This window comes from Erinaceus europaeus, chromosome 11 (assembly GCF_950295315.1).
Source record: "Erinaceus europaeus chromosome 11, mEriEur2.1, whole genome shotgun sequence".
NCBI classification, from domain to species: Eukaryota; Metazoa; Chordata; class Mammalia; order Eulipotyphla; family Erinaceidae; genus Erinaceus; species Erinaceus europaeus.
In genome coordinates this window covers 31,489,152-31,513,589 of record NC_080172.1, presented here as the reverse complement: position 1 = coordinate 31,513,589, position 24,438 = coordinate 31,489,152, and positions in this window count along the sequence as shown.

Sequence of the window (24,438 nt, the reverse complement as noted above, 5' to 3'; positions counted from 1 at the left end):
CTAAATGTTCAACGTGACTATTCATTCCCAAAACTAAACTATATAAATTTTATATACAGGACACCTTTGAAGGGCCCCCAAAGGTGCCCTGTAAACTATCTTGTGGAAATTAATCCACAACAGATCTGGCATCAATCTGGCACTGTAAACGTTAAAATCATTGTCACGAATATGCGTTAACTCTCTAAGCAATTTCAGTCTGTTTAAAATACATATTTTAGCTAAAATTGGTCTCAAGATCCTGCGGTAGAGGCTGCTACAGGAGGTCACATTAGATGACCTTTTAATAAATCATAAAGAGATTGTAAACCAATTATAATCATCGAGGTATCAACTATAACAAACCTATAACTTGTTACCAGTTCAAATTAACCACGAGAAGCAGATTGTTTGTGTTTCTTTCACAGGAATCCCAGAAAAACCATCTGAACCCCTGCACACCCTGACGTCACTCACTAGATGGCACGACTACCGTGGCACACCCCCCGAAACCCTAGATGTCACTCAACGTGATCTGAAGAACCTGATACACGAATTCCAAGGACAGAACTTTCTTCATGCCTGGTTACCGTTCCTGCTTCTGACCTGCTTGTTACGTGTTGGCAGTTCCAGCTAGCTATCTACAAAAGAGCAACATTCCAGCGGCTGACCTCCCTCATGCAGCGTTGCATCCCCTGCCAATTCCTCCCCTAGCCATCTACTTCGGACTGAGACTTGTATCGGACTTTCTCACATACCCTATATACATTTTACACAATTTTGAAGCAGCTTATTTCCCTTCACGCTGCTGGTTTTTCATAGACTAATCCTGAGTAATTCATAGACTTTACAGACTGTTGCCTTGAGGACTATACAATGCCAAATAGCCCCTCTGTTTGGTGGGTCATGCCTCCTGCCGCCCCCTCATTATGTACCCTTGCCCTTTTCCCCACTCAAGCAGGGAATGTTCCTTTACACACCAATCCTTCCCTTCACACCCCACTGACTTTTACTTCTCCCCTTCGTGTCCCTTCCTATTTTGTTATGTCATTTAGGCTTATGTCCAAAAGGTTTCTGCCCCATGATAGTCTTTTATAGACTTTGTACATCTTATGCAATTACTAGATAGAAAGATAGAAAAGATGTAGAGATACTGTGAAGAGATGGTTGAGCAGGCTGCGCTTAAACCTATGAGATGAGTCTCTCCAGGTAAGTCTCTCTCTCTGAAGAGGGGTTGAGCACAGGAGGACATTTAAATCTCACAAGGTTGGCAGCCATTTAAGCCTTCCCTCCTCCACAGAAAGTCCTACATCTTCCCACCTGAGCATGGCATTCCTCTAAAACATTTAAGCATGCTCCATTTTTCTTTACTGTGTCCATTTAGATATAAAGGGATAGGAGGAGATGTTGCTGAGGACTTATTCTGATGCAGTCTCTGCCCCCAGGTTTTTCTATGCCCCGCTAAATCCTAGAGTGCCCCCTTTCAACCAATCCTGGCTCCGCCCCCAGGTTTTCCTATGCCTCGCTAAATCCTAGAGTGCCCCCTTTCAACCAATCCTGGCCCTACACGTCACCCCTGGTTGTCGCCCAATAAAAAGCCCCCTCACCCCTCCCCTCGCTCTCTCTGGGCTCTCGGCTCTCCCTCTCTGAGGTCTCGCTCCCTGCTCTCCCCCCGTGGTCGGCCATTGCTGGCTGGCTCCACGTGGTCTGAACCAAACCTCCCCCCCCATCCTATAATAAAGATCTGTGTACCCCTTTGCTCTGGACGTCCGCTCTCTTCTCCGCGGTGCAGCCCGACACCAGACCACCTCAACAACAAAGCCCCTGGCTCCCCATCTACAGGGAGGTCTCTTCACAGACAGTGAAGCAGGTCTGCAAGTGTCTTTCTCTCCCTCTCTCTGTCTTCCCCTCCTCTCTCCATTTCTCTCTGTCCTATCCAACAGCAATGACAATGGCAACAACAATAATAATAAAAACAATGATAAACAACAAAGGCAACAAAAAGGAAAAAAAAATTGCCTCCAGAAGCAGTGGATTCTTAGTGCAGGCACTGAACCCCAGTGATAACCCTGGAGGCAAATATATATACATATTGAATATGATATGCTAAAACTTACTACAACTCAACAATATATAACCCAAGATTTTAAGTGGGAAAAGAATTTGAATATAGGGCACCAAAGTAAAAACCCTGTGGTAAGGGGTAGACATGCAGCTTCCTGGGACAGTGGGGGGTGGGAGTGGGTGGGAGGGATGGGTCACAGTCTTTTGGTGGTGGGAATGGTGTTTATGTACACTCCTAGGAAAATGTAGCCATATAAATCACTAGTTAATTAATATGAGAGGGGGGAAATTAATTGTATGTCTCGAAGTTTTTTAAAACACAGACGGAGTATTTTTAATATATAGGCTGTGTATTTGATATGCGGACTCTCTCAAAAGCCTAGAGCAAGTAGATCAGAAACAACCAATAGCACAGCTATATGCAAGATACTGGGTACTGTACAGCAAACCCTAATAAAAGGACTTCTCAAAGTTAACCCAATTACCAAATAATGTGATGATAACATTAACTATCGATTGTCTTTTTGAACCCTAAGACAGCAGGAACCTCACGTCTCCACTATAGAGCCTCTACTTCCCCCAGTCCTGGAACCCTTAGATAGGGCCCACTTTCCCGTATGCCTCTCCCAATCCATACCAAATAATATTGCATCTGCTGATCACAACCTAATCAACACAACGATTGCCACCTCAACATGCTTCACTTCAGACTGTGTCCAGAGACTTCACGTGTGGAATGACTACCCTCCAACTTCATTACTCGGGTGAGACCTTTCCTTTCATAGTATACTCTAATTCCATCTCAGGTGGTTCACTTTCTAAAAAAGTCCCATAACCTAGATATACACCAGTTTCTGTGAGAGAGAGCATATGTTCACACGTATCCGTAAACTACTGCAAAATATATACCTGAAAGCAGAAGTACACTAGAGTTTGCAGTGAGTAACCCCCTAACACTTCCTCTCCACTATTCCAAGCTTTGGGTCCATGATTGCTCAACAATTGTTTGGCTTCGTATGTTAACTCTCTTTTCAGTCACCAGGTTCCAGATGTCATCAGGATGCTGGCCAGGCTTCCCTGGACTAAAGACCCCACCAATGTGCCCTGGAGCTCTGCTTCCCCAGAGACACACCCTACTAGGGAAAGAGAGAGGCAGACTGGGAGTATGGACTGATCAGTCAATGCCCATGTTCAGCGGGGAAGCAATTACAGAAGCCATACCTTCCACCTTCTACAACCCACAATGACCCTGGGTCCATGCTCCCAGAGGGATAGAGAGTAGGGAAGCTATCATTGGAGGGGGTGGGATATGGAGATTGGGTGGTGGGAATTGTGTGGAATTGTACCCCTCCTACCCTATGGTTTTGTTAATTTATCCTTTCTTAAATAAATAAATAAATAAAATTAAAAAAAAAAAAGAAATGCGAAAAATCCTCTCTTCCCTCTCTTCCGTAAACTACTGCAAAATATATACCTGAAAGCAGAAGTACACTAGAGTTTGCAGTGAGTACCCCCCTAACACTTCCTCTCCACTATTCCAAGCTTTGGGTCCATGATTGCTCAACAATTTGTTTGGCTTCGTATGTTAACTCTTTTTTCAGTCACCAGGTTCCAGATGTCATCAGGATACCGGCCAGGCTTCCCTAGACTGAAGACCCCACCAATATGTCCTGCAGCTCTGCTTCCCGGAGACCCGCCCTACTGGGGAGGGAGAGGGGCAGTCTGGGAGTGTGGACCAACCAGTTGATGATGCCCATGTTCAGCGGGGAGGCAGTTGCAGGGGCCAGACCTTCTGCCTTCTGCAGCCCATGGTGACCCTGGGTCCGTGCTCCCAGAGGGATGGAGAGTAGGGGGGCTGTCGGGGGAGGGGGTGGGATGTGGAGATTGGGTAGTGGGTATTGTGTGGAGTTGTGCCCCTCCTACCATATGGTTTTGTTAATTAATCCTTTCTTAAATTAAAAAAAAAGAATTTGAATAGACATTTTTCCAAATAAGATATACAGATGGTCAGTGAGCAATGGCAAGTGAACTAACATTAGTCATGAAAGAAGCATATATACTGATAGAAAGCACAAAGAGATATAAAGAAAAATAGTTAGGAGCCTTACAGGTGAGAGGTTCTAATTTATTTCCTTCAGTTTATGATAGACCAAGTGATGTAAAACCTAAGGAAAAAGACCTAAAAACATAATACCATTGATCTGACTGACAAACGGTTTTGTCATTAAGAGACACTAGGGACCCTGTACTTTAAAGAATGCTGAATTATTCAAGCACACAAGATTGATTAAAGAATACAAGAATCCTTCTTTCTGAATCTGATACTTAGCATTGGCATAGAGTGACTAGAATTGCTAAACATTCGTCTTTTCATTAACACTATTCAGTTCCCATAGATACACTTTTCTACCTCTCTGGTCCTGTCTTTGGAACAAAAAGCATGATGTTCAAATGACCTGAAAGACTGAGAGTTTTTCTGCTCTCTACAAAGGAGGACATTGTTTCTCGATTTGGAGGAATACTTATATGATGATGCTTAGTTATAAGAAAAGACAAGTCAAGAAACTTGTTAAATTCTTCATCTACATGAATGTAGCAGATTCCTGCAAAATGAAGTATCATTGTGTATCACAACTAGCTAGCTCATGCCTGCTCTTTAAAAGCAATTGTTTCAGTCCTGTTCTGTTCATTGCTCTGGAGGTTCCCACAACTTAGTTTGATATGTAGTAGGTGCAGTTTCATATGTTACCCGAGAAACTTTTAAACAACTTACTGTACTACTAAGATTACATATATGCAGATATATTTGTATCATTTTATTGGGGAGGAAACAATAGCTTACAGTATAGTAGTTGGCACATGGGTACAATTTCTTATGTCCCCATTATATTAATCTGCAGAACTCTCCCCAGCTTAGGTCCTTTTCTCCCATTGTGCACAGGACCCCAATACCCTCTCCACCCTTTACCTCCCCTCTTTCTTCAGAGTCCTTTGCTTTGGTAAAATATACAGATTTTGTTATACATGAAGTCTTATTGACTATGTCTGCCCAGGGAAGTCAGGTTGGCTTCATGATAGCATCTGCAATTTGGTGGAAGAACAAATCAGTATGGTATACAGAAACTACACTGTATCTAAATTTCAATTTGTGCTTCTCCTTTCTGTCTTTGTTTTCTTAAGATATATATGTAGGTACCTTGCATTGTAAATTAATACTAAATGACAAAATTCTGTTTGTTTTTCTTCTTGTAAAAATTATAAAACTGTCTTTTAAAAAAGTAAATTAGTCATTTATTTTTCAAAGTTTGCATAACATTTTTATATTTAGTGGTAGGTATTTTCATTTTAGCTTTTTACTCTGTAATTTTAACATGTAGAAAATAAACAACTTTTTGAAACATATATAATAGCTAGCATTTTTATGTTATATTTAAATTTTGATAAAATATATTTAAATTTTATAAAAGTTTATTAATATTTTATATTTAAAACTTTAGTTGACTTTTGGGAATAGGACAAAAATTGTATGTAAACCTTAAATATTACATCATATTGTTTTTAGTTGCCAGAGTTGTGTGTGGGGTGGGGATACTTAATGATTATGTGGTTTTCTTTTGAGGGTCAACAAAATGTTTGCATCTCAGAAAAGAATTTATTTTTTTTAAATTTTTAATTTATTTTAATGAGAGAGAGAGATACTGAGAGGAAGACCAGAGCACTGCTCATGGCTTATGGTGGTACTGGGGATCAAAGCTGGGACTTCAGAGCCTCAGGCATGAGAGTTTTTTGCATAACCTCTGTGCTTCTCCCAGCCCAGAAAAGAATTTCAGGTAGCAAACCTCCTCAGTGAAATGAGTGTAGATTTTTTAGGCAGAAGCAGAAGAGAAAAATGAAGGTTGAAGAGCAAAAGCAGCGATAGTACCTTCTAAAGGGGCAGAAGTGGGCAGACTGGGAGAGAGTTTCTACATCAAGGTCTAGAGACCCTGGTTTTTTTTTTTGTTGTTTTGTTTTTTTTACTAATTTTTCTTCCCCTTTTACTTCCCTTCCTCTTGGTTGTGAGCACAGGCTGAGCTACTTGTGATTCAGTGGCTCAGTTCAGATGATGTTGAGTAAGCATCTTTAATTGCTTCCAATAGTCCTTAGTCTCTCAAGTAAGTTTTACATCAGCTGGATACTCTCCAATTTGCTTTGTCCCTCCACGTCTCCTCTATCTTAGCTTGACCTCCTATTACTGCCATATGGCTCCCTCCACTTCGACTATCTTCATTACTACAATCTGTAAATAGTAGCAATGTTTGCATAGTGTGTGATACATTCTACCAACAATTGACTTTAAAATAGTTAAATTCATGATATGGGGGTTTCACCTAAATAAATATCTTAATAAATAAAATAGTTTTACTCAAAGAAAGGCAAGAAAAACATTAATGGTAAACATTTAATTTATAAACTGTACATGTCATTTTATTTTCTTACAAATTTTCAGCCCATCAGTGAAATATGCAGACATGTATGAAAGGAATTGAATTCTATCATCTTTTGTATATTGTGAACTTTCATTCCTATAGCATTTTCACATATTGCTTTATTTTTAAATTTATTTATTTATTTATTTATTTATTTATTTATTTTCACCAGAGCACCACTCAGCTCTGGCATATGGTAGAGATAGGGTTTGTACCTGGGACTTTAGAGCCTCAGGCATGAAAGTCTTTTGCATAACCATTATGCTATCTATTATATTGATGAGTTTTGTTATATGGAAATATGTGTCAGGTATATTGCACCGAAGTGAAAAACTCTGGGGTGGGGGTGGGGGTGGGGGATCAGGTCCTTGAACACAGAGGAAGACCTAGTGGGGCTTGAATTTTTATGCAGAAAGCTGGGAAATGTTATGCATGTACAAATTATTGTATTTTACTGTCAACTATAAACCATTAATCCCCCAACAAAGGAATTAAAAAAAATTTGTCAGGGTATAAAAATAAGCATTTTATTATACATGAAGTCTTATTGAATACACTATAGTTTTTATCATAATGTGTAACTTTTATATATTTAGACATGGTATTTTGTCCTATATTTGCTCTGAAGGTATCCATAACTCATCATGGTACAGTGCTCTTGCCTCAGACCCTACCCCCCTAGTGGTCAGGACGAGTCTATCCTTTGGCATCAAAGAACAGTAAATAGAACAAACATCTGGACAGACCTTGCAGCAATTCATCCATAATGCATAGGAAAGTGTTAGGTAACAGACAATACTTAATAAGAACTATTTTGGAATATTTGTATACTTTCCCTATATTTGGGAGCTACTCTCTTCCCTGATCCAGTCTTCTAGTCCTTTTTCTGACTATGACACCATCTCTCCAGACAATAACCTGGGTCTACCTGCATATTAGATGTCAGGCACAGGCAAAAATTAGTAAAGTCATGCAAGGGCCATTTGGAATATACCTAAAATAGACCTAGTAGCTTTTTCCAAAACGGAGACCCCAAATCTTCACCTGCAATATTCCAGCCTTTAGGCTCATGATTAGTCAACAATTTGTATGGCTTTATATCGTAACTCTTTTTTCAGTCTCCAGGTTCCAGATGCTACCATGATACCAACCTGACTTCCCTGGGCAGAAGACTCCACCATATGTCTTGGAGCCCTGCCTCCCCAGAAGATCCTTGTCCCACTAGGGAAAGAGAGAGATAGGCTGGGAGTATGGATCGACCTGCCAATGCCCATGTTCAGTGGGTAAGCAATTACAGAAGCCAGACCTTCCACCTTTTGCATCCCACAATGACCCTGGGTTCATACTCCCAGAGAGATAAAGAATAGGGAAGCTGTCAAGAAAGGGGATTGGATATGGAGCTCTGGGGGTGAGCACTGTGTGGAAATGTACTGCTCTTATCTTAATCTTGTCAATATTTCCTTTTTATAAATAAAAATTTAGGGGGTTGGGTGGTAGCACAGCGGGTTAAGTGCACATGGCACAAAGCGCAAGGACCGGCTTAAGGAAACCAGTTCAAGCCCCTGGCTCCCCACGTGCAGTGGGGTCGCTTCACAAGCTGTGAAGCAGATCTGTAGGTGTCTATCTTCCTCCCCCCCACCATCTTTCCCTCCTTTCTCGATTTCTCTCTGTCTTATCCAACAACAACAACATCAATAATAATCACAACAATGATAAAACAAGGGAAAGAAAAGGGAAAATTATAGCCTCCAGGAGCAGTAGATTCGTAGTGCAGGCACCGACCCCCAGCAATAACCCTGGAGGCAAAAAAAAACTGGGGGGAGGAATAAATTAAAAATTTTTAAAAGAGCTATTTTGGGGTAAATTGTGGAATTCTCAATTATGGGTTAATTTTTCATTCTGATTTCCATATATTCATGTACATGAATCATTTAGTGATGATTCAGAAGACAATTTACATAGAGAAAGAGATTTTAAAGTTTTATTATTACTTATTGTAAAATTTATTATCATCTCAAAGTTCTTTGCCATTCTTTTAAAAATATACATTGCAGAGCTAGAAAAATAGCTCACATAGACATGGCACTGTTATGCCATGTGTGCGACCCTGGTTCTAGCCTGGTCCACAGTGCACTGAAGGTAGGTTCAGTGCTGTGGTCTCTTTAACTCATTTTACTATCAATATCTCTATCTATCTCATTCTGGAGTAGTAAAGTCCCAATGCTGATTATATATATAGGTATGGGTATGTATATGTGGTCATATGAATATCAGTACTTAAATGACTGCTTATCAACATTTGGTAAAGATGGTTTTACCTAATTATGTATTTCTTTTTAAAAATATTTTTAAGGGGCTGGGTGATGGCATACCTGATTTAGTGCACAAGGATCTAGGTTCAAGTCCTCACTCCCCACCTGCAGGGAGGGAAGCTTCACAAACGATGAAGTAGAATTGCAGGTGTCTCTCTACTACCCCCTTCCCTCTCAGTTTCTGTCTCTATCAAAGATAAATAAATAAAAATATTAAAAAATATAACACTTTAAAAATAATTAATTTTATTATGATAAAGACAGAGAAATAGGCCTTCCAGAGTCATGGCTATGGAGTAGTGGTAGCTGTGTTTTGCTCTCCCCAATAAACTAGGAAAAGTAATAAAAATCACCTGAAAGCAGAAAAATATAACCAGGATCTTTCTTTTTTAAATTTCTTATTATCTTTATTTATTTAGTAAATACAGCCAGAAATTGATAGGGGCTAGGGAGATAGAAAGAATGAGCAACAGAGACACCTGCAGCACTGTTTTGCCTCTCAAAGCTTTCCCTCTGCAGGTAGGGACCGAGGGCTCAAACCTGGGTCCTTGTGCACTGTAACATGTGGTGGCACTCAATCAGGTGTGCCACCACATGACCTCTGACCAGGATCTCTTTAAAAACTAACCAAGCCACAGGTGAGTATAGACACAGGTGGCTTGTGGACAGAAAAGGGTGAGGAAATGATTACTGACACTAAGAGGCCATACTCAGGACAGCTGGCACCAGACTGGTTGTTTGGCATCTGAGGTGCACCACTTCTGGGTCTGAGTTAAAGTAACGACATTAAAAAAAAAGAAAAAGAAAAAAAAGAAAAGAAAAAAAAACTGCCTAAACCACAGGTGAGTACAAACACATGTGGCTTGTGGACAGAAAGTTAGAAAGTGAATGATTCCCAGGACTAAAAGCTGGTACTCAGAAAAGACAGGCACCAAATTAGATTGGTGGCTGAGATACAACACCACTTTTGGGTACAAGTTGTAGCAAAAAAATGACTCTTTTTATTATTACTATTCCCTTTTGTTGCCCTTATGTTGTTGTTCTATTGTTGTAGTTATTATTGTTGTTGTCGTTGTTGGATAGGACAGAGAGAAATGCAGAGAGGAGGGGAAAACAGAGAGAAGAAAAACTTCCTCTGCCGGTGGGAAGCCGGGGGTCAAACCGGGATCCTTAAGCCGGTCCTTTTCGCTTTGTGCCACCTGTGCTTAACCTACTGCACTACCCCAGGACTCCCAACAAAAAGACTCTTAAAAATAAATAAATCCGGGGCCGGGCAGTAGCGCAGCGGGATAAGTGCACGTGTCGCAAAGCACAAGGACCAGCTTAAGGATCCCGGTTCAAGGCCCCGGCTCCCCGCCTGCAGGGGAGTAGCTTCACAGGCAGTGAAGCAGGTCTGCAGGTGTCTTTCTCTCCTACTCTCTGTCTTCCCCTCCTCTCTCAGTTTCTCTTTGTCCTATCCAACCACGACAACAACGATAATATTAACAACAACAACGATAGACAACAAGGGCTACAGAAGGGAAAAGATGCCCTCCAGGAGCAGGGGATTTGTAGTGCAGGCACCGAGCCCCAGCAATAACCCTGGAGGCAAAATAAATAAATAAATAAATAATAAAAGAAAAAAAAATAAGTCACCTAAAAACTCACCAATTTTACAACTATGAATTTTCAAGTCTCTATTACTATTGCCCTACAAAGACTGGAACAGCAGCAGGGAGACCCTATATTGACATCAAAGCCACAGAACCCGCTCATTGACTCAGGATAAAATCTCCCTTCCCACACCAAGATATGCAAACAGGGAATTTGAACATTTTAGCCACAGCGTCTCCTGCTGGCACAAAAACAAAAGAACACTAAATGCAGGAAACAGCAATACACACTTAGCTGTGACAGAAAACCCAAATGACCAGATACAGATCTAGAAAATATGACAGAGAGAGTTCAGAAAACGTATTATGAAATTAATTCAAGAAACTAAAGTTAAGATTCAAGAACTTAGTTATCATTTTACCAAATAATTACAAAGTACAAATAAAGGCAGGAGGAATAGGGCAAGAGAGAGAGAGGGGAGAGAGAGAGACACACACATTTGCACCCTACTTCACAACTTGTGAAATTCTCCTTCTGCAGGTGGAGACTGGGGGCTTGAACCTGGATCCTCATGCATGGTAACTTGTGTACTTTACTGGTTACATCACTGTCCAATCCCAACCATGGGTGTGTTAAGTCGTTCTAATAAAATACAATTGGAGAAGAGGGGCTGGGTGGTGGCTTACCTGGTTAAGTGCACAGGGACCCACTTGCAGGGGAAAAGCTTCACAAGTGGTGGAGCAGGTCTGCAGATGTCTTTTCATCTCCCTCCCTATCTCCTATTTCCCCTCTAAATTCCTCTCTGTCCTATCAAATAAAATAAAGTTTAAAAAATAAGGTAAAATATTTAAAAAAAAAATAAAAAAGTACAGTTGGAGAAAACATATGGTAAACACTAAAGTGTTTATATACAGAGCAGGTATGTAACAAATTAATAGGTATGTTAGAACAAAGGCATGCATTTACTTTTTAAAATTTTATTAGTGATTTGATAATGATTGACAAGATGGTGGGATAAGAGGGGTACAATTCCATACAATTCCCACACCCAGAGTTCTGTATCCCATCTATTCCATTGGAAGCTTCTTTATCCCTCTGGGAGTATGGACCAAAGATCTCTATGGGGTGTAGAAAGTAGGAGTTCTGGCTTTTGTAATTGCTTCTCTGCTAGATATGGGTGTTCCTAGATAGATCCATATCCCCAGCATGTTTCTGTCTTCTCCTAGTGGGGCAGAGCTCTGGAGAGATGGAGTTCCAGGACACACTGGTGAGTTCATCTTCCTAAGGAAGTCAGGTTGGCGTCTTGTAGCGTCTACAATTTGGTGGCAGAACAAATAGGTCTGGTTTTCCTGAAATGTAGTCTGTTTGCCTCCTGGCATTTGCAAAGGTAGCTGACCCAGTGGAATCATCTGGAAGGCTGGAGCTTACCCTAGGTGGGATACAGTTTATATATTGTGGAAAAGCTAAAGGATTTCTTAGAAAACTTCATCTACATTATCAGTGGTACTTAGAACTGTGCTGTGAAATGGCACTGGGCCAAGTCACTTTTTTTCCCCTGTCAATACACTAATAATGATTTTTGCCATCATAAAATAACTTTAGACACATGGCAAACAACCTCTGGTAGCCCCAACTGAAAAATAATTGTTATTTCAATTCTCTACAAAAAGTTAGACACCTTAAACATTTTGAAGGTCAGGAAAGTAACCTCCCTTTTCTTTGTAGTTGACTTTCAGCACTCCCGACTCTAGCTGTATTGAGGGCTGAGGCCACATTACAATTCTGGGAAGTTTTATTTGACAATATTGCATGATAGCCCATCCAAAAAATTAATCTTGTTAATGCCCTCAAGACACTCAGTCAGTTGGTTCTTTTTCACTTTTTCTTAGAGATAGTAAAGATTATAGCAATTCTTCTAGTCCTTGAGAAAAGGTACCACACAGACATCAGAGTAGCATCTTATGTCTGTATTTTCAGCAGGTCAGCCATCTGATCTGGGAGCTTTAGTCTTCTTCACAAATGTACTGAAATGTTGGTTTTGTCAAAGGATAGTATCACATCCATGTCAAATGTCTGGGTGGTGAGGCCACATTGGGCCATGGCAACACTACCTATGATGATGGAAGAGCTTGAAAGACGATCAAAGATCCACTGTTGCTATGTCCAAAGCATCTTCTTTTGTCAGCTCTTCAGAAACTCCTTCATAACCATCGAGTTCGAAATAATCTTTCATGTGAAACATTTCAAAATGTCACATTGCAATTGTTATTCTTCTAGTGAGGATTGAGTTTTCACACAGCAAAAAGAGCAAAAGGAAAAAAACGCTTTTGAATGTGTACCTCGAGAAGATAGGGATCTATCCTTCTTCCTGATCTAATGGCTATTTTAGTTCTCAAAGATACATAAGTAGATCCAAGCTTCGTCATGAAAAAGCTTTGAAGCTCCTGTACCCTGAAAGATCAGATATTTAAGGTGAAATTTTACTGTAAACTCTCATGCCTGTTCTTTAGTTTCTCCATTCCCTTCAATCTGCAACTATAGTCCCTACTATTTTACTTAATTCACAACACTTGTCATCAGAGATAAGTTGAATCTTATATAAAAGCAGTCACATCTTTGTCACCCACTTCTCCTACAAACTTTAAGTCATTTGTTGCAATATCCAAGGAAGTATACCTGTGAGAGAAGAAAAATAAATAAATATTTTATAGTAGCAATAGAGTGAAAGAACACAGGGATAGGAGAAACTTCATTCATTTCTCTCTTAACTATCAGAGGTAGAGAATGGATCTTGAACATAATCCCTTTGGGCATTATGACAAGCCTTGAAGACAGAGCACCACTCTGTCTTGAAGGAAAAGATCATAGCTATTTCATTTAACAAGAGATAAAAATACCATGTGTAGATGAGCTAGGCCTGAGAGCTATCATTTCCCCTCTGACTTCTGCTTGCTGCTGTCTGCTGAAAGATGTTATGGCTCACCGACCCTCAAAAATAGACACTGTGATGGTGATATATTGTGGCCCTTGAAGAATTTAATTGTCAAATTGACATTTATCAGAAGCTTTAGTGCATTTGAAGGATGAATTGTGCAAGTTTGGTTCAGATCAAAGAGCCCCTGTCCTTCTCCATTGATAGCACAGACTGGCTTCAGCAGGCAAGTCATGTGTGAAAAATGATCCCCTTCCACTCCCAACTCTTTTAAACACTACACTGGTGACAGATAATCAGAAATTTAAATGTTAACCTCCTCTTCAGAAAGTTCTTAAAATAATGGAGAACCTATTGAGACAATTTATATTTGAAAGGAATACTAAATAATTTAGTGTTTGGGCACAGGATGCACTGTGCTGACCAGATAAATGATGAAACCCCAGCACCGGCTCCCTTCAGCAGTCGCCACACTAATTACAGATCAATTACTTTCCAGTTGTTTGCAACCTTATCAAAGAATGGTAAATTTACTGAGAGCAAAGTGTGATAAGATGACTTTTCATTATTACTGTAGATTTGTTGAAACAGCTCTGACACAGATTAATAAGAGCTCTCCCAGAGGTAATAGGATCCATGTATATATAGGGAGAATTTAAGAGCTGAAAACTGAATGCTAGACGATATCATAAAAATTCTTCCTCTCATTAATTGTTATCATGAGTGTGCTCAAAATGCAAAAGTAAGGAGGGGAAGTGATCCCATTCACTGAAACTCTCCTAAAACAATGTAGTCAAGTGAAATGAAGTAATTTGGATTTGGAAGCAAGAGAATATATAAGTTGGTATGTGGAGAGAGAGAGGGAGAGTGTGTGTGTGTATGTGTGTGTGTGTGTGTGTGTGTGCACGCGCGCGCATGGCACATGTATGTGTGTATTCTCACAGAATTCCAGTTTTATTAAGAGACACTGCCTGTCTTTCATCACTCTTAAAGGAAGTACCAGTGTTTCTGAGGTGTTTTTCAGTGTAATGACTAGAGAGCTGAGATAAATAAAGATCCGGGTTGGCTGCTAGGGTCACAGCACTGTTTCTCTTGAGAACAGAAGACTAGAGGGGAAAACAAAAAGCTCATAGAAGTCAGAGGATCTTTCAGATTACCATAAGTTATACATAATATGCTTGTGTGTTTTGTTTTGTTTCACCATAACCCTGCTCAGCTCTGGCTTATGGTGGTACTGGGGGGTTGAATCTGGGGTGTTTGGTGCTACAGATATTAAACTCTTTTTTATAACCATTATGCTATCTACCTAGCCCCAAACATAATGCTATTTAAAAAAACTTATTTATTAAATAAAAACAGAAATTGAGATGAAAGGGTGAGATTGAGACAAAGAGACACCTGCACCACTGCTTCACAGCTTCCCGCTTGCAGGTTGGGGCTGTGAAGCTTCCATCTTTCAGGTGGGATCTGGGAACTTGAACTCAGGTCCTTACACATTGTACCACCACCTGGTCCCCCATAATGTTCTTAACATATTTCATAATAGCTGTGGAAGCCTGTTTTTTTTCCATGTTTTGTTTGAGTGACTGAAGAACACAGTCACTGAAGAACACACATGCCAATATGCCAATCTACTAATAAGCTTTTAGTGGCCAACTCCATACCACCTGGTAAGTTTATGTCAGAGTGGGTTAGAACACTAATGAATTGAAATTTACAAATTATTACTATTTTAAAACTAATGATCAGTTCAGAGTAATTTGTAGGAAGTGAAGAGAAACTACCTCCATGACTTGGACACCTGCGACAATGTTTCAAATCCAAAGAAAATTGATAAAGAGATTATCTAGAAGGCAAGAGTTATATTTTGAGGAATGAATACTCTAAGACGCTTTCCAAAATTTTTCCTTGAAGGGGAAAAACCATAGGGCAAAAGTCAGATCTCTTAGTAAATTGAGGACCACTTAGGAAAGAGAAGGACTTGGTAAGGCATCATTTAATGGGTGAACATTCATCTTCATCCTGGTAAGTATTGTGGATGAATATGGTTTTTTACAAATGAATTTAACTTAACTTTTTAGGTAATCTATTCAATTAAACTCTATATAATTATTTTGAATAGCTTCAAATAAGGGAACTAGAGTTCAAAACCAAAATCATTCTATCCAAATTTTTCCCAGAATCAAATGTGAAAACATGCTGTAGATGTTGAATGATAGTGATTCTATTCCTTTAGATGAGCCATCCACTTTTGAAGGGTTTTCAGGATACAGCCAAGAAAATTTGTAAAGGGGTTATGAAAAAAGTATGCAATATCTTTTTTAAAAATATGCAATATCTAATTTGAACAAATGAAAGGGAAGATGATAATGACTAAGGAAAGACAATATCAACTTTGCCTTCCCCAAACATCATTCATGCATTACATACTCAATTCATAAGCATTGCTATGCAAGTGTCTTGGGCTGCTTGGTACTGGAACATGAATAGACACACTGACCAGTGGAGTAGAATTGAGAGCTCAGAAGTAAGCCCCCACACCTAAGGACATATAATCTTTGACAAAGGTGCCCAGACTATTAAATGAGAAAAGCAGAGTCTCTTCAACAAATGGTGTTAGAAAAAATGGGTTGAAACATGCAGAAGAATGAAACTGAACCACTATATTTCACCAAATACAAAAGTAAATTCCAAGTGGATCAAGGACTTGGATGTTAGACCAGAAACTATCATATACTTAAAGGAAAATATTGGCAGAACTCTTCTATGCATACATTTTAAAGACATATTCAATGAAATGAATCCAATGACAAAGAAGACTAAGGCAAGTATAAACCTATGGGACTACATCAAATTAAAAAGCTTCTTCACAGCAAAAGAAACCACTACCGAAACCAAGAGACCCCTCACAGAATGGGAGAAGATCTTTACATGCCATACATCAGACAAGAGGCTAATAACCAAAATATAAAAAGAGCTTGCCAAACTTAACAACAAGAAAACAACCCCATCCAAAAATGTGGAAAGGACATGGACAGAATATTCACCACAGAAAAATATCCAAAAGGCCAAGAAACAGATGAAAAAATGTTCCAAGTCTTTGATTGTCAGAGAAATGTTAATCAAGACAACAGTGAGATACCACTTCACTCTTGTGAAAATGTCACACATCAGAAAAGGTAGCAACAAATGCTGGAGAGGTTGTGGGGGATCAAAGGAACCCTCCTGCACTGCTGGTGGGAATGTTAATTGGTCCAGCCTCTGTGGAGAACAGTCTGGAGAACTCTCAGAAGGCTAGAAATAGACCTACCCTACGATCCTGCAATTCCTCTCCTGGGGATATATCCTAAGGAACCCAACACACCCTTCCAAAAAGATTTGGGTATACCTAGGTTCTTAGCAGCACAATTTGTAATAGCCCAAACCAAGAAACAACCCAGGTGTCCAACATCAGATGAGTGGCTGAGCAAGTAGTGGTATATATACACACAATGGAATACTACTCAGCTATTTAAAATGGTGACTTCACCATTTTCAGCCCATCTTGGCTGGAGCTTGAAGAAATCGTGTTAAGTAAAATAAGTCAGAAACAGAAGGATGAATATGGGGTGATCTCACTCTCAGGCAGAAGTTGAAAAACAAGATCAGATGAGGAAACACAAATAGAACCTGAAGTGTAGTTGATGTATTGCACAAAGTAAAAGACTCTGGGGTGGGTCGGGGGAGAATACAGGTCCAAAAAGGATGACAGAACCTAGTGGGAGTTGTATTGTTATATGGAAAACTGGGAAATGTTATGCATGTCCAAACTATTGTATTTACTGTCGAATGTAAAACATTAATTCCCCAATAAAGAAATGAAAGAAAGAAAGAAAGAAAGAGTCTTGGGAATAATAATCAACTGATTGATACATTTTTCTAGCAACTTGAGCTAAAAAAAACAGATGAAAAAGTAAACTCATCTGTCATCAATAATATTCACTGTTTTGAGTACTTTTTGTGTCTTTTATAACATATTCCTAAGATTTTTCTCCATTTAGTCCAGTAGAAAGGAGAGAGAGAAGAAGAAGAAGAAGAAGAAGAAGAAGAAGAAGAAGAAGAAGAAGAAGAAGGAGAAGAAGAAGGAGAAGAAGAAGAAGAAATAGAAGGAGGAGGAGGAAGAGGAGGAGGAGGAGAGAGAGAGAGAGAATGAGAGAGAGAATGAGAGAGAGAGAGAGAGATCTCTAAGCATTTTTGTTTGCAATAGGCTATTTTAAGGTGATAGTAGGGAAATGACACCTTTTTAAATTTCCAGACTAAATTTCTCTTTCTTTGCAGTCCTCTTCTTTCCCCATCTATCCACTTACTTGCTGAATTTGATTTACTTCATTCTTGATGCTTATTAGGGTATAGCAACATAAAGCTTTACACATTCCTGTTGGAAATTTGTTTTCTTTATATTTAAAAGCTAGACTGGGAAAGTTATGGTGTGTATGTGTGAACTGCTGTTACATAAAAGGGAGAAGAGAGGAGGGAGTGGGCATGGTATATGAATTGCACATGTTGGGAATATTTAGCATGGACTGTCTTATAGCAGATGTGTTTGATGTATTCAGACACGTGCATATTCAAAAATCACAAGAGGTGTTAGGAAAGCTGATCAGTTCTCTCCATACTTCCTGCCCTAAATGTCAGAACAAAGGATCACTTGATGAAATTGAAGGACAGAGATTTATGAGGGGAGGGGGGGGGTACAAAATGAAAGGAAATTCCACTTCACATTATATCCATTGAACCTTCTGAATCTGCCTCCATGAAAATTCCTGACTTAGTACTGTAGTCAGAGTCTAATAAGCGTAATTTTCTTACTGATTTTACCACTCATATATGGTTTAGCTGAGATTATGATAAGAATAAGAAAAATATTTGCTTAAAATGATTGATCTAATTATGTGCATATTGTTGGCAGAATTATTCAGGAAAGGGCTAGGATTATATTTTCTCCTCAGAAGCAGTACTTTTGGATCATTATTGAACTGTATAGATCTTTTTGCTTTAGAAAATCTTTTCATGAAAACCTAAAATCCACTTTGTTGAAAAGATTGTTTCATTCCAGTGTTAGTTGTCATTTTGTAAAGTATTAAGTCTAAGTCCCATTTTAAAAATTTACACTTTCTTTTTCACTGTAATAATAATACATATTCATTTAAAAATAAAATGCAGAAATTTAAGAAAATAAACTGATAGGGAGTCGGGCGGTAGTGCAGTGGGTTAAGTCACATAGCTCGAAAGGCAAGGACTGGCATAAAGATCCTGGTTCGAGACCCCGGCTCCCCATCTGCAGGGAAGTTGCTTCACAGAGGGTGAAGCAGGTCTGCCAGTGTCTATTTTTCTCTTCCCCTCTCTGTCTTCCCCTCCTTTCTCCATTTTTCTCTGTCCTATCTAACAACAATGAAAACAATAAAAAATAAAATAAAATAAATAAAGCTAAAAAAAAGAAAAGAAACTGATAGCTTCTAGATATGGCTAATGCTAATTCTTCTATGATGTTTCTCCTAATTCTTTATTTCCTATACATAGCAATATTTTGCTTGCTAGCTGACTGGTTTGTATAATATGTAATTATGCTTATTTAGAATGTTGCTACTTGTCGATGACAGCATTTTAGCATAAGTATTTTCTATGCTATTGCATAATCTTTATAATCATTGCAATGGTTGTATAACATTTCACTGAGATTATACATTGTGGCTTATTTTACCATTCTACTATACTGAATATTTTTTTAAAAGATTTTATTTATTTTTTCATGAGAAATGATAGGAGAGAGAGAAAGAACCAGACATCACTCTGGTACATGTGCTGCCGGGGATTGAATTCAGGACTTCATGATTGAAAGTCCAAAGCCTTATCCACTGTGCCACCTCCTGGACCACTATACTGAATATTTTTAACTAATTTTCTGCTTTTGCTATTGTTTAGAATTCTTTCTTGAAATAAATTTCTATAAGTAGTATTACTAACTCAAAGAATATAAGTATTTTAAAAGATCTAACTAATTTGAGGTAAACTAGGAGAAATAAATACATTTGTTTGATTTCATATTTCAATGTTAGGTAATAGTCCTCCTTTTTAGGAAGATTAGAAAAACATTATTTGGTGCTAGGTGCTGTCACACCTGGTTAAGTTCGCAAATTACCATGCACAAGGACCTGGGCTCAAGCTGCTGATCCTTACCTGCAGGGGGAATGCTTCATGAATGGTGAAGTAGTGCTGCAAGTCTCTCCCTCTCCCTCTCCCTCTCCCTCTCCCTCTCCCTCTCCCTCTCCCTCTCCCTCTCCCTCTCCCTCTCCCTCTCCCTCTCCCTCTCCCTCTCCCTCCCTCTCTCTCTCACCTCCTCCCACTCAATTCCTCTCTATTCTCGCAAATAAAATAAAGTTGTAAAAATTTTCAAAATATATATTTAAAAAAAGGAAAAACATCATTTATAAGCCATATCAAGTAAGCATAAGTCTACCTAAGTTTATATTCTGTCATAAAGACACAACTTGATGTCTGCATAGGATATCAGTGCCCTCTCTGGCACACAAACCATGTCAAATGGTCATCACTGGTATGAAACAACAGCTTCCAAATTAGCTTACTGGCTCTTGTTAGCCAACCTGTCATTTTTACAAGGCGCATTCTCAATTTCTCATTGTAGTAAACAGGAGCAATTGCTTCTCTGAGTCTTGAGAGTATTTTTCTTTCACTACTTATGCAAAATTGAATTTACTTTCTTCTTGCTTCTTAAGTGACATAAGTGACATAATAAACTCACCCAGGCACACTCAAGGGCAACTCCAGCACAAATAAGGAAGCCAGAATAGATTTCAGAAAGAATATTTTGGAATGAGGAAAAAGGTTATAGACCATATCAGTAAGTTGCTTTTGTTTGTTTTTAAGATCATTGTACTATATCCAGATCTCTTATTCACAAATAAGGTATCTGAGTTCTCCTGTCATTGGAAGCATTCCATTAGCAAGGCACAGGATATACAATACGGCAAAAGGTAGCCTCCTAAGCCTTCCTTTATAATATTATAGTACAATGAAGGGTGAAATGCCACTCGCTGTCTATGGAGAAACTGGGCTGTCCTTGTTCTTCTACCCCCAAGACTCTGGACATCTTTGATACAGGATATGCTTAAATTTGTGAAACTGGGAGTCCTGGAGGTAGCGCAGCTGGTTAAGTGCACATGGTCCAAAGCAGAAGGATTGGCATAAGGATCCCGGTTGGAGGCCCCAGCTCCCCACCAACAGGGGAGTCTCTTCACAGTCGGTGAAGCAGGTCTGCAGGTGTCTATCTTTCTTCCCCTCCTCTCTCCATTTCTCTCTAAAAAAAATTTTTTTAAAGGTGAGATTATGTCATCATCTGTGCCACCCCACTGGCTAGCATGGATTTCCAGCTTTAAAGATTGGTAGTAGAGGTCTACTTTAGAATTTAAGAACCCGCTGGTAATCTTCAGTCTTCAGGCCTCTCATCCACCGGGGGTCTCAGGGAAGCACGTTTGGGGAGCCCGCAGCAAAGGACGTGTCGCCCCTGGAGACCTACCCCAGAAGCCGACGAAGACCTGAAACGGAAGAGAGAAGAAACAAAAACTTGTAAATTAAACTGAACTGTGTCATCGGGAAGTATGAAAGCCACATTCCCAGACCAGAAGAGGACAAAGATATGAAACTGAAAAGAGGGAAAAAAAATCAAAATTAAACTGAACTCTGCCATTGGGGTTCATGGAAGCCATATTCCCAGACTGAAAGAAAAAAATCTGATCTGCAAACTGAAAAAAAAAAAAAAAAAAACTCACGGAGGGGAAGGGGACTTGAAAATTATCACCAAGAGGACAAGGAAGCAAAGCCTCACCTCTTTTTGGCATCTGGAAAGTGAAGAAAAGGTTCTACAAATTAAGGATGATTTCTACCCCCAAAGCAAACGTTCACCTCCAAAATGCAGAGGTTAGCATGACCCCAGATTTTATTTTGTTTTGTTTTGTTTTTCCTTTTGGGACTTTGAAATGCCAGGAAAGAGTGAAATGACATGGAGAAGATTCGAAAGAAACAAATCATTTCGGACCAAAATTAATCTATTTCTGCCTTAAACCATTCCCTAGTCCCCTCCCCCCTAACATGCCAATACTATCCTGGAGATGTTTTTGCTGAATAATTGACTGACTTTGAGGCCAGTGATGACTCTGAGCTAAACATTGTGGGCAATTAGATGAAAACAAAAAAAAGTGAGTGAGAAGCCTGAATGTGAGTTAGAACCATTTTCAGATTTGAAGTATTAATGTAGAATGAAAGCAAAATCCATGGGGGTGGGGGAGAAAAGAAAAAGAAAAAGAAAGGATTCTCTTCAGACCCAAAGCTCAAAATAAATGTTTTCCATTTCTGTGACTTAATTATTAGTATCACTGTTGTGTTCTGGAGCAGAAGTGAAACACCTGAGTCGTAATGGTTGGTCCAAATATGAGTCTGCTCCAAAAGCAGCAGGCAGTGCAGTTTAGTTTCCATGGTTCTGTTATAACTGAAGGAGAAGGAGTAATCAGTTTTGTCTATAATGTTACTACCCAAAGTGTAAAAATTTATATTACTTTCTTACTCTTGAGTTGTTGGGTGGGGAGGTCCAGCTCTCAACCATGTTTTAAGTCATCTTGCCTCTAAAACATCAAAAATTGTATATGCAGTTGTTCATTGTAAGCATATTTGACACTGAGATACAGGGTATACATACTAATGGAGTGAGATGACTAATTTAAAATAGCAAAAGTGGGGGAAAGTCAAGAAAACTTAACCAGAAAAAAAAGACTCATGAAAGTATAAATTTGGCATGAAGTCAATTAAGTACTTATTTATGTTATCAGATTCGTACGTTGGTTAAATATCTTATTGGAAAGGTTCAAATTGGGTTAAAAGTCTACCTTTGGTTACTGATTCTCATGTATGTGTAAAGTGATTGGAAAGAATTCTAAGATAATAGGATATTGTACAAATAGCCAATATTTTTATAGGATTCCAATAAAACAAAATCTGTGAAGCAAACAAAAAGAAAAAATTACAGATAAAGTTAAGGAAATGGCATCTTTTACTAGGAGATTTAAGGAGGTGAAAATAATGTTATACTTTAAGGTATCAAATAATGAGCTTAGGTAGTCCAGTTGTGCTGAATTTTAAATGCATTTTCTCCAGCCTTTAAAAAATTGAACATCAAGACTGTGGAGAACTGCTACCATAGAGGTTTGATGCCTAAGGTGATGATTAGAGAGTGATACAAACAAGGAAGAAAAGGAGTTAAAGATGAGAAAACTGAGAAGTGAATACTGAGTTGTTCCCTAAGGGTATAAACAGGAAACCCAGTAAATGGGAATAGATATTTGGACACTACACTTCTGGCAAGTGGTTAATATCAAACATCTATAAAGAACCCCTACAGCTCAACAAAAAGAAAAAAAACAACCCAATTAAAAAGTTGGCAGAAGAAATGAATAGATGGCTCCCTAAAGAAGAGATACAGATGACCTGCAGACATATGCAGAAATGTTCTAATTCTCTCATCATCAGAGAAATGCAAATTAAAACCACATTTAGATTCCACCTCACACCTGTGAGAACTGGTTCCATCAGTAAAACAAGAGAAGATAAGTGTTGGAGAGGATGTGGCGAGAGAGGAACTCTACTATAATGCTGGTGGGAATTGAAACTGGTACAGCCACTATGGAGAACAATATGGAGACTTCTTAAATACAAGTGGAAATGCCATATGACCCAACAATTCCACTAGTAGGCATATACCCAAAAGATATAATAATGCTGCTTTGAAGGGATATATACACTCATGTTTATAGCGGCTTTATTCACAATAGCAAAAACCTGGAAACAACCAAAATTCCCTTTGACAGATGACTAGATATTCAAGAGTATTATGCAGCAAGAAAAAGTTATGATATTGTGTCCTTTGGGATAAAGTGGATGGAATTGGAGAAGATGAAGTGAGACAAGTAAGGAAACTCCAGAAGAGTTTCATTAATATGCATAATATAGACAATTGAATATACACATGTGAAAAAAGCAAGGTGTCAACCTATTTTCAAGACTGGAACCTCTATCCTGCTATATACATGTAAAAAGTCCCACCCAGGTTCAGTCCTTAGAACTACTAATAGCCAGACCTGAGCTGTGCTCTGGTGGAGAAAAAAATTAATAATAGTAGTAGTAGTAGGCCTCCCTCTTAAGAAAGAAAGAAAAAAAGAAAGGAAGGAAGGAAGGAAGGAAGAGAGAAAGAAAGAAAGAAAGAGAGAGAGAGAGTGAGAAAGAAAGAAAGAAAGAAAGAAAGAAAGAAAGAAAGAAAGAAAGAAAGAAAAACTTGCCCAGGAAATGGCAAAGTGAAAGAAAATATATTGATTGGGCTTGGACTTGGAGAATGAGGTACCAGTTTAAATCTCTGGCACTGCATAAACTCAGAGCAGTGCCTTAACCTCTTTCTCTCTTCTCTTGAAACACATTTAAATAAACCTTTTAAGTGATTTATTTCTTAAAGTCAAAAAGTTAACACTAAACTGCACCTTAGTAAAGTACTAGTCAGTGGCGGTTCATCCCCTCATCATGAGGCAGTTTTTCCTGGTCACTCTGGTTTCCACAGTTGCATATAGTATATATATATATATATATATATATATATATATATATATATATATATCCTCCACTTTAGTCATTCAGTTCCCTTTCCTGATCAAGTAATCACTGGGATTTTCATTTATCAATATTAGATTGATAACTGAAAAAAAAAGTGTTCAGTTTAATAGTATCCTATGTTCAATGTGACAATATCTTACCTCTCTTATGGATGCCACACTCTTTTCTCTCTTTTTCTTCTTTTTTATTAAACATTTTTGTTCATTCATTGTTAGATAGAGACAGAGAGAAGCCAAGGGGAAAATAGGGGGTGGTGGTGGGAAGACCTGTTGTTATTGCTCTACTACTCATGAAGCATACCCTTGGCAGGCAGGGGCTAGGGGCTTGAACTCTGGTCCTTGAATATTTTAACATGTAAGCTCTATCAGGTGTGCCATAGCCTGTA